Raw genomic sequence first — 12,563 nt, 5'->3', positions numbered from 1 at the left:
GTCAAAGTCACCATAGACAAAAGTAAAACCAAAGCTTTGTAAAATCAGTGTGAAGTTCCAGTGAGTGTACCAGCTAGCTACGCGCTGGGAGTTGGCAGCGTTTTGGCGTGGGAGCAGGGCGAGCTTCTACCTCAATCATGGAGCGAAATACAAAACGTGTACATATATACATATTTATATATACATTTCTTTGCATTACTTACCAAACAAAGTCAGCGTACATCAGTATATCACCCACATTACTCATTGCCGTTTCGACAGAGTGCAGACATTTTTTCCGACGTTCTTTTTTTTTTGTTTGCTTTGCATTCCATTTTACTTTATTTCACTTGTTTCTACTTTTTATTATCATACCTTTTCACATTTGGCACATTTGTGCTTTGCATGTTTGCCAAAGTTTTTAATTTTCATGCCAACGCAATTGTCATGACAAGCAAATGCTACACTTTATGTATGCATGTGTGTGTGCATGTTAGGGTGACTCACCCAAAACTGAAAAGTTAAAGTTTTTCCAAAAGAGTTATGAAATCTATTATATTTTGAGATTTTATTCCAAGTATTGAGCAACAAATTCTATGCCTGGGCCAACTTTGAAAGTATCTCCAAAAATCGAATTTTTTTGTTCAAATAAAATTAATTTTTGAAAATATCTTTTGCACAAAAAAAAATTCAAAAAAAGGAGGTAATGAAGTAGTGATGATTGAAAGCCTCACTCTTAAAAGGTCTGCATAAAAATGCTGAACAATTTTATCAATAGGATTTTCCATGCTATTTTTGACACTTTTTGTAAGATAGACTTAGGAAAATTTTGAATTACTCAGCCAAACTATAACCGATTTAGACTTTTCATTTTTTTCAAAATTATTGCATTCATCTCCCAATTTTGTTTCTTCGAAAATAATTTTTTTCTCGAAAACTTGAATTACTCAGCAGAACGATAACTGATTTTATTTGTATATTGTCAGCCTTTTAATTTTTTACAAAATTATTATATTCATGTCCCAATTTTGTATGTTCGAAAATAATTTTTTTTTCGAAAACTTATAAAAAGCATAAACGATTTAAACTTATAATATATCATTTTATTTGTATATTATCAGCCTTTTAATTTCCTCGAAAATTATTGCGTTCATGACCCAATTTTGTATGTTCGAAAATAATTTTTTTTTTCGAAAACTTAAAAAAAGCATAAACGATTTAAACTTATAATATATCATTTCATTTGTATATTATCAGCGTTTAAATTTCGTCTAAAATTATTGCATTCATGTCCCATTTTTTTTCGAAAATAAATTTAGTTTTCGAAAACTTGAATTACTCGGCTAAACCATAACCGATTTGGACTTATAACAAGTCGTTTTATTTTTATATGATCCGCCTTTAAATTTATTGGATAAATATTATATAACATTCATGACCCGATTTTTTTTCCGAAAATAATTTTTTTTCCTAAACTTGAATTACTCAGTGAAATCAAAATCGAATTAGACTTATAATACATCATTTTAATTGTATTATCATCCGCCTTTTAATTTATTGGAAAAATATTACATTCCTGTTTAAATTCTTTTTTTTTGAATTATTTAGTTAAACTATAACCGATTTGATTCGATTTCTTGCAAAATAATACATTCATTCCCAATTTTTTTTTTCGAGAATAAAATTTTTTTCGAAAACTCGAAACTTTAGAAACTTCATTTTAATAGCCTTGGAATTTTTTCGAAAATTATTATATCAAAGTTCCAAATTTGTCCCTTGATAATAAATTTTTTTTTTCGAAAATTTGAATTTCCCGGCCAAATCAAAACCGATTTATACTTATAATATATCAAATAAAGGTATTTTATAAACTTTTTCATTTTATAATCTCTCTCATTATTATATTCATTCTCCAATTTATTTTTCGAAAATATCAGCACACCTCTGTTTTTTTGATGCCGTGGATGAAATTTTTTGAACATTTTTATGCACAACTTTTAAACTTGACTATAAACTATCAGCTGAGGTGAATTCTTGGAAGAAAATATTAAAATTTTTTTTATGAAAACTTCGATTTTTGTAGATAACCTCAAATCGGTCCAGTTCACGTAAAAACAAATATTTTAGCGGAAGTTTTAACATATAAAATTCATAAAATCTTATGGTGAGTGATGCACCCTAGTGCGCATACACACGTAAGAAAAATTTAAAAAATTGCAGCAGTCAACGAAGCGCTGAAGCGACAAGTGAACGAAATGAAACGAAACGCAAACGACAGCCACAAATAACACACTCCAATGTAATCATGTAATATTTGTTTGAGTACTACCCCACAGCGAGACCTACTAGTTCTGAGGTACCTAACTAAGAGTTTTCCTTCCAGCTGTAGTGGTTCGTCTTCTATCTCTTTTCAATACTAGCAACTTGCATTTTTAGCATCCTACGAAATGTCAGCTGTTGGCTTATATATACGTTACAACCAGTTAACGGCCTAGTAAGCCTCAGCACCACAAACTAGTAAATCCATGCATTAGTGTTGAACCAGATAATGAATGGGTTCATAATGGTCCAAAACCCAGCTTATTGGATCATTGACGATCATTTTATTCACTTAGTTTTCATTTTGTTTGAATCATTATTTAAGTGGCAAGATCACCCTGACTGCATGAATATTAGACGGTAACAAATAATTTTTTTTTAACAAAATTATTGGCCGTAGAATTTTTTAAAAATTTTTTTTGTATTGAGTACATATAACGAACTTCAATATACATTCCAAAAAAAAAGAAGAAATATTTTGAAATAGCAAATCTACACGAACATTAATCGTTCTATTTTTTTTCTTACTGACGAAGAAGTACAAAATTCCAAGTATTTTGTCGTCGTAAATTTTTTAATAATTAGCACCACTGAAACATGTTTGCGAAAATGTTCAATATTTTTTAGATTTATTGAATGCCAAAAATGTTGATACACAGGTTTTTACAAAGCGAATCCCTTGAATCTCTTAAGGCACTATGAGGTTCTATGCTCCAATGGGAGATAAAGGAAAGGATGGTGAAGATAATAATGATGGTACTGGAACAGCTGATTCTGCATTTGTGGGTCTGGATTGTCCAAGTGGCCTTAGTTGTTGTTATTGCAACAGCATATTCCTCATACATATACGGCGAATGCTGCTGAAGTGACATTCCTTGGCCGGATTTGAATCCGAGTCGTTCCGGTTACGTAGAACTGACTGTTTTGGGGACGAGATGGCCTTTCCTTTGCTGTTGCTTTGATTGTTTACATCCTCATAGAAATTTTGGCGTTAAGAAGGACTTTTATGCAAACAAGATAAATGCAAATGTTGTTGTTGTGGCTCAAGTGCTGCAATCTTTAATAGATGCGAATTGGTTTTTTAAGTGAAATAATTTTTCCAGCATATTCCTTCATGGTGGGTCATTAAGCATCACAATTTTTATCTGAAATAAGTAAGGGAGATTTTTTTTAAGCTTGATAAATTAATTAAGGAGTGGATAGCTGTTTTTTCTTGTTTTTCGCTAATAAAGTTAGTTGAAAAAATTAATAAAAATGTTTAATTAAACCATTTGAAAATATCTTACCTCACTCTGTGTACACACAAAATTAAAAAAAGGTGCACCAATTTCCAAATCAAACTATTGGAAACTTTCACTCCTATTATAACTCCAACTATAACTATTGCAAGTTATCACTGCCTATATGTAGGAGTGTGCTAGAAAAATTGCTTCAAAAGTAGGGAAAAAATTCTCGACTAAGAGTTTCGTAAAAAAAACTTTTAACCGTTTAATCCCCTTGCCATCAATGTGATCTTATACGTTGAACTCATAGAAAAACATTTTCGATGCATACACCTCGATTTAGTCCATTTGCAACTAGTACAATTCAGACCACTCTCGAACTAGTATGATTTGTACCGCTAAATACCACTACATTTCGGAGAACTTTTATCAGTTTGTTAAACTTTTCAGCAAAGAGTATGCAGTTGTACATATGTAGACCTGTATGCGTACATTTTTCTACGTATGCTGGAAAAGTTGCTTCACGAGGAGTGAAAAAGTTCTCTCGGGTTTCGTAAAACTAAATACTCTTAACTGTTTCAATTTTTTGCCACCAATGTGATTTTACACGTTAAATTCATAGAAAAATATTTCGCTTGCATACACTCCTAATTGGACGCTTTGCAACTAGTACAATTCAGTCCACTCTCGAACTAGTACGATTTGTACCACTAAATACTTTGCTAATTTGTTAGACTTTTCACCAAGGGCATATATATATGTAACTATGTATGCATGCATTTCTCTACGTAGGTGTTGGCTGCCAACATTGGTCAGCGCATCACTTTTACCTGCACTCCTTCCCATTTACCCATTTACGTACGTAATTGTAATTGAAGCGTGTGGTAGGAGTTAGCTTATTGCGTCGCTTTTGTGGCAGCCTTAATGGAGTATACTTGCACTTGCACTTTACTTCTGCTTTTGCTATGTGAAAACTGGTAGCTGCCGCATGCATATGTGGCATACATACATACATACGTGGCATATACATATGTAAGTAGATATGTATGTAAGCATATGTATAACTTTCAAAAGTGGAATGTAAATAATTATGGCGAATAAATTAAACAAATGTGTGCACATGCAAAGGCGGGAGACAGGAGGCCGACGGTTGGCAATGACGTGAAATAAACGCTTCAATGACGCTAACTGCTTTCGGAGGAATCCACTTGCAATAATACTTTTTGTGGTACATCTTTATTGAAGTTTTTGGAAAGGAGGCATGTAGGAAAATATTATGTGAAGTTAAAAATTTGCAGCATTTTTTCGTTCTATTTCCTTGATGAAATTAATGAAGTTAGAACTAAAAGATGTAGATAATTTTTTTTCTATGACTAATCTTCGGCTACTAAGTTATGGAATGTGAGCTCACATGGCGTTCAAACTTATCTGGTGTTTTAGTATTTTATCGATGCTTTCGATGATGCTAGTAGGCTTGGAACATATTTCTTCTTCGTTGTTCATGCTCATTACCAGAATAAAATCGTTGGAACCACCGCTTTGCCATTACAATCGATGTTATATTGGGTACATAAGTTAGCTTGTACGGCTCTCTACAAGGATAAGTGGGCTTACTGGGACTAGATATGGGATATTAGGAGCTTCATAATTCTTTACCTGTTAAATCTACTAACTGACATTGTTTCAATCTTCAAGTAGTTTGACAAGTAGACTTATTGCATAAGTATTAGAGTGGCTATTAGGCCTATTGATATACTTGTTTGCTAATATTTAGAAACTCTTCCTTGGAATACTTAGGTAATTCATAATTTTTCACATTCCAAGGAGCTCTTACTAAGAGCCTCAGAGCATTCGATTGATAAAGTTGGATTATTTCAATATTTGAATTGCTTGCTGTTCCACAGAGTTGTTAGTATAAGTCAAAATCGGTTTAAGAACTACTTTGGAAATGAACACTTTATTTTCCAAGCTAGGTTGAGAGCTCTTTTTAAAAAGCGCGTACAATTTTCTTCTTTGAAATAAATAGTCAAAAAATATCAATATTTAGTGTAGTTTTGCTTTTGCCGCTTATAGATCTTTTGAGTATAAAAAAAATAAAAGAAATACTTACATATACGTAAGTATATTACAATAGCATAAATATTATAAAAAAATATATCTTTGAACAAACTTGTATTGTTGTTGCCCAAACTCAGGTATTTTTCTAGTACGTACGCACTTTTCTAAAAGTACGCACTTCCAATTGAATTCTAATACAGTTCGTGTTTGGGTCACTTAACTTGCTTCTCTTTTTTGAAACATAAGCAACCTTCTGCCGCCACTTCAGTGCTAAATGGTGTTGTTGTTTTGGTTTATATGGTTTTTTGCATCCATTGTCGTTGTCGCTTCTCGTTTACTTCGAACTGATTGCTGCAATTTCATTGTCGTTGGCCATTGCCGCTTCAATTTTGCTGTAGAACTCTTTTCTCAGTTGCTTAAATAAAATGAAGAGGTTGAGTTTTTTTTTATTTCTTAATTCAGTTTTGCTTCATTTTCATTTCGTTTAATGCTACGTGCATTTAATTCGTATTATCTTGATATTTATTATATTCTGTTATTTAAATCCATATTTAATTCAATTGTTGTACAAATATACATTCGTACATATTTAGGATGGCAAGTAAACATTCCACGAACTTCCATTTCATCTAATATTTTAATTATCTAATTTATAGCTAAACGCCTAAACTAAGTCAACGTTTAAATTGTTTTTATTTATAAATAAATGAATAAAAAAACGAGAAAAAAAAATTATAAACTGAAATTCTTTATTACTGTTAGTGGAAAAATTTTCTATTAATGCTTCCATGAAACCGAGCGACATTTAAGTTTTTTGAGGAAAATTTTGATATGCGTGTGAAACTATAGATTTCATATAGAAATGCTGCATTCTCAACTTTTCATTTTCTTATCAATTTAATTTTTATACTTATACTTATACTTATACTTATACTTATACTTATACTTATACTTATACTTATACTTATACTTATACTTATACTTATACTTATACTTATACTTATACTTATACTTATACTTATACTTATACTTATACTTATACTTATACTTATACTTATACTTATACTTATACTTATACTTATACTTATACTTATACTTATACTTATACTTATACTTATACTTATACTTATACTTATACTTATACTTATACTTATACTTATACTTATACTTATACTTATACTTATACTTATACTTATACTTATACTTATACTTATACTTATACTTATACTTATACTTATACTTATACTTATACTTATACTTATACTTATACTTATACTTATACTTATACTTATACTTATACTTATACTTATACTTATACTTATACTTATACTTATACTTATACTTATACTTATACTTATACTTATACTTATACTTATACTTATACTTATACTTATACTTATACTTATACTTATACTTATACTTATACTTATACTTATACTTATACTTATACTTATACTTATACTTATACTTATACTTATACTTATACTTATACTTATACTTATACTTATACTTATACTTATACTTATACTTATACTTATACTTATACTTATACTTATACTTATACTTATACTTATACTTATACTTATACTTATACTTATACTTATACTTATACTTATACTTATACTTATATTCTTTTCAACTTTTCATTTTCTTATATATACTTATACTTATACTTATACTTATACTTATACTTATACATATACTTATACTTATATTCTTCTCAACTTTTCATTTTCTTATCAATTTAATTTTTATACTTATACTTATACTTATACTTATACTTATACTTATACTTATACTTATACTTATACTTATACTTATACTTATACTTATACTTATACTTATACTTATACTTATACTTATACTTATACTTATACTTATACTTATACTTATACTTATACTTATACTTATACTTATACTTATACTTATACTTATACTTATACTTATACTTATACTTATACTTATACTTATACTTATACTTATACTTATACTTATACTTATACTTATACTTATACTTATACTTATACTTATACTTATACTTATACTTATACTTATACTTATACTTATACTTATACTTATACTTATACTTATACTTATACTTATACTTATACTTATACTAGCCCTTTCATATTAATTTCGAAAGAAAAAGAAAGAGGATACAGCCAGCTATTACAAAACCATTGTTGTTTATATTTCCTCAAAGGCATGGTAATATTTAGTTAAAAATTATTCTACATAATTTCATCAAAGCATTTTTATATGTGTGGCAACATTGCAAATGATATACGCATTTTTTTTTAATTTATCGGAATTTCGGTTTTTCCCCGCTTATTATAGTATATAAAGTCATCCAGGGGGCCCAATAAATTGCATCTTGTTGCTTGAAAAATTTTAAAAATGTAATCACGCAACAACATGTAATTGCCTATAGCGATATGTGCACTGTATAAAATAGAAATTTGATATTGGCTTTAAGTTGTAAAAACGACGTACAAATTATCCGGCTACCTTAATTCTTTCATTTATTTATAACCAAATATGTATGTCGAAATGAGAACGTTGAACGCTGGAGTATGTCGCTGGAGTCGGACACATAACCACTGAAAATGAAATCGACAAGATGGTAGGTAGCGAAGAAACGTGGGAGACATCATTGGTTTCGCGGAGAGAATCCTTTGTATTGAAAAAGATGAAACCCCACTCTGAAGTAATGGAAAGTAGGATGGGCGACGGTTCCAAATGACGACGCATTAGGCATTTTAAATCTCCTCATCCGCAAAAAGAAAACTATGTATGTCAACTGTGATCATTGCGCTCACAAATGCCTAAAATCACTTAATACCGTACAACGAACTTTTGCACTGAACAAGCCAACTAAAGCCTGGCATACTTTTAGGGAGAATGTCAACAGTAAATAGGCAAATGCTTGTTAAAGAGGTGTATAGCACTCGTTAGTGTAAGGTACAATATGAATGTGTAGTTGTTTCATACTGAGCTGCCATCAGAAATGAGGTGCCACAAAGCTAGGCAAAAACGAATACTCCTCCTTCACACAATTTGGCAGCAATAAATGTAATTAACAGAGGTGATTAACATATGACCGGTGGGCAGCTAAAAAGCGCGGAATTAATTTGAATTAGTAAGTAGTTAATCGGAGATGTACCGAACTGTGGTTAGGTAGGTTAGGTAAAGTGGCTGTTTTACGGTGCACCTAAGCCAAATAGAGGACCTTTGTGATACCACAGGAAACATCCTATCCTTACTCCGCTTGGTCCTCTTTAAACGATGGGTAACTTTACGACCGGAGTAAGGAAACAAATAATGAAATGCTGTTAAAAAGCAACATATCAATAGCAATAGAAACTTATCGAGTGTAGTAAAAATGCCTACTTTAAACGTGCCAGGAAATGAATAAGAGGATCACATAGGCATGCAGCAAGGTGGGGGCGGAGAGGTAGTTATTATTTTCCGATGACCAGAGTAAAAGTAAACTTGAACTCACGAAGGAATGCAGGCGTATGTAGAAGTTCTACATCAACTAGTCTATACCAGTCTTGCAGAGAATAAAGTCTTGCAGAAAATGAAAACTTTTGTATAAGTTACAAGAGAAAAGGGTGTTCATATTTTTACCAATCTATTTTAAATAAATTTTGAATATGACGCAAAAATAATGGAACGGTTTTAGATTATAGTGCATAGTGTGTAAACCAGCTGTAAAAATAAAATATTTTTATCTGGTGTTGCCATCTGAATTTTATTGCAATAAAAGCAAAAAAAAAAAAAATTCCGATTTTTATAATTTAAATTTTTTATTTGAGACTTAAATATATATGTATCTATTTTTTTATTTCTTCGAAAAAATATTACACTTGTCTATATGATGGTAAGTAATTTGTTTTACGGCCGCCGCAGCCGAATGGGTTGGTGCGTGACTACCATTCGGAATTCACAGAGAGAACGTTGGTTCGAATCCCGGTGAAACACCAAAATTACGAAAAACATTTTTCTAATAGCGGTCGCCCCTCGGCAGGCAATGGCAAACCTCCGAGTGTATTTCTGCCATGAAAAAGCTCGTCATACAAATATCTGCCGTCCGGAGTCGGCTTGAAACTGTAGGAGGAGGAGCTCGGCTAAATACCCGAAAAAAGGGTGTACGCGCCAATTATATATATATAATCTGTTTTACAGATACTTGGAAAGTCAAGGGATGCTGTAAAGCAATTTGTGTTCAGGATAATTTAGGAAAATGTAATTCATTTTTAAAATATTCACCATGATAATTTAGATAAGCACATATATATATTTCTTATTATTGCATTAAGAAAGGTCAGTTTATGTTTTTTGTTCAAGTCTCTTCTTACTAAATTTTTCTTCAGCAAGAAGCTCTCTTATCGTCGGATCTGTGTGCGTTAGAGGTCTGCATATGTGCGTTCTGCTCATGGTATGCATTGCTTCGTCAACTTAGCCGATGTTTACTTAAATGTAATCCTTTATTTTTATCGGTATCTGTTCCCTACTCGATAATTTTCGCCGATGCCAGAAACAAGCAGAATTTTCGATACCAGAGAGCTATCGCACGATTATTTCTCTAGAGTAGTAGCAAGATGCATGCAGTTGTATGCTCTCGCATATAACGGTACTTTTCATTGATTCACTTATTATATAACTCGAAAAGTTGTGGGAATCCCATTATGAAACTTGCAGAGATTACTAAGGATAGTCTTGGCTATTAATGGCGAAAAACGAGAAACAAATCTGAAGAGGGTTGCTTCAAAAATGATCAAAAACATTCGGTTTTCCAAAATTTTTTAAAAATATATTACATTTTTTTCTTAAATATTGTTTTTTAATACAAATATTTAGAACTAAAACCAAGATGCTCACAAAAATGTTTAAAAGAGCCTACATTCTTTCAATTTTAAAAGCATTTTAGACCGTAATTTTCCACAAAAATCATGATTTTGCAGAAATCTTAACATTAATTTCTTTTTAAACTTAATTTAAATTTAAATACAAATTTATTTTATTTATTTTTTTTTTATTTTTTTCATGTAAATTTAAATTTACTTTTATTTTTTAATTTATTTTGCTCCATAATTTTATTTAATATATTATTTATTTACTTCATTTATTGGGGTCCCTAGGGAAGCAAAAGCCGCGGTGGGCCAAAGAACACTTGGAAAAAATTCATTCTGCTTGACTTATCTTCCATAAATGTTGGGTTGGTTAGTTTTGAGGCTTAGAAATGGAATACCCAGGAGGCACAAATCAACAATTTCGACACCAGCTCTTCTTTGCTTTTCATCCAAGCCGAAGCAGCTCGGCACATTTGTGATTTGTATGAAGAAGGTGTCATAGGCGAAATGGTTTGCAAAGTTCAAAAAAGGCGACTTTGACGTCGATGACACGCCCCACAGCGGCAGGCATTCGGAATTCCATGGGATTTACCGAAAAAATGGGAGTCTGGCTGCCTCACGTGCTCAACGAAAAAAACAAAGAAGTTCGCTTTCAAATTGCTGCTCAGAATCTCGCCCGCCATCGTGCAATGCAATGCAAACCGGTCATAAATAGTGCCTTTTGTACCGAATCGTCACGGGAGATGAGAAATAGTTAGGCACTAGTAAAGAAAGGAGTGTATGGCTGCAGGAGATACACCAAAGCCAAGAGTCAAGCCGGACTTTAATCCAAAGAAGATCATGAAATGTGTTTGATGGAACTGAGAGGGCACTGGAAATGCTCGAAAAGAATGCCACAGTCAACAAGGAGGTCACGTGAGTGAGGCTATTCGACTGAAAATACCTGATCGATATGGTCAAACACACTCCTTCACGACAACGCCAGGCTCCATGTTGCACAAAGCTCGAATGGGAGGTACTTCAGCATCCGCCGTATTCTCCGGACCTTGCACCGACCGATTACCTTCTTTTCCGAGTCAAATCATATAAAGGGCTTTACCTTCGATAGCAAAGAGATACTTAAAAACTGGCCCAACAACTTTAACACCAGACCAGGCGATTTTTTGCGGACCGGCATCAACAAATTGGTCGAGGGGTGGGAAGAGATTGTAATCAGCAACAGCGAATATATAATTGATTCACTTATTGATAAAATTATTGTTTTTTGTTTAAATAAAAGTCATGGGTAAAAACACTACGAACTTATTCCCCAACCTAGCACAAGCTGGTACAGTGCTCAGACAACAGCATCTAACCGCGTGCGTTGGAGAAGCTCCTATGCTCCTCAATGAGTAAACAGGAGAACAAAAAAAGTCAAGCTCTTAAGTATACCAATTTTTAGATGAATTAACGATAATGTCAAAAATACTTGGATCACTTGGCATTAAATCCCTCAGTGTACCAATAATTGTATGAAAAAAAAACATACATATGCACATATATATAACAGGTGGCGCTAAAGTAAACCTCCTATCAGAAAATACTATAAATTTTGCGATTGGTCCCTAATGTCAGTTCTGTTTTGACATTTGTGTAGTAAACACATGCGAAATACACGTTAATAAACAATGTTACGCTACACTGCTCCAGAACGCGGAATATTGCTGACTATTTATTTGACCAATAATCGGTCGGTGACTTTGGCACAACGTGAATTTCGTCGCAGATTTCCTCGCCGTACAACGCCTACTGGTGAAACACTGCGACGTTTAGCCGCTCGCCTTGAAGAGACTGGCACAACACGAGATGCTGCCAGGCGTGGCAGACCCCGGAGTAGCCGTTCTGCAGAGAATATTGCTGCTGTAGCCGAGAATGTCATGGAAGCGCCGTCGACATCCACCAGACGACGTGCCACGCAAATGGGTATCAGTCGACGGTCTTTACAGCGAATTTTGGTACAAGATTTGAAGATATTTCCATACAAAGTCCAGACGGTGCATCAGCTGTTAGCTGCTGACCGCCAATCGCGTCTAACATACGCTCAAGCCATCCTTAATCACCACCAAGAGGAAGATGATTTTTCATCAAA

This window comes from Anastrepha obliqua, chromosome 3, assembly GCF_027943255.1.
Source record: "Anastrepha obliqua isolate idAnaObli1 chromosome 3, idAnaObli1_1.0, whole genome shotgun sequence".
In the NCBI taxonomy this organism is placed as follows: domain Eukaryota; kingdom Metazoa; phylum Arthropoda; class Insecta; order Diptera; family Tephritidae; genus Anastrepha; species Anastrepha obliqua.
The sequence above is the reverse complement of the archived record's forward strand: the minus strand, read 5'-3'. Positions refer to the sequence as shown.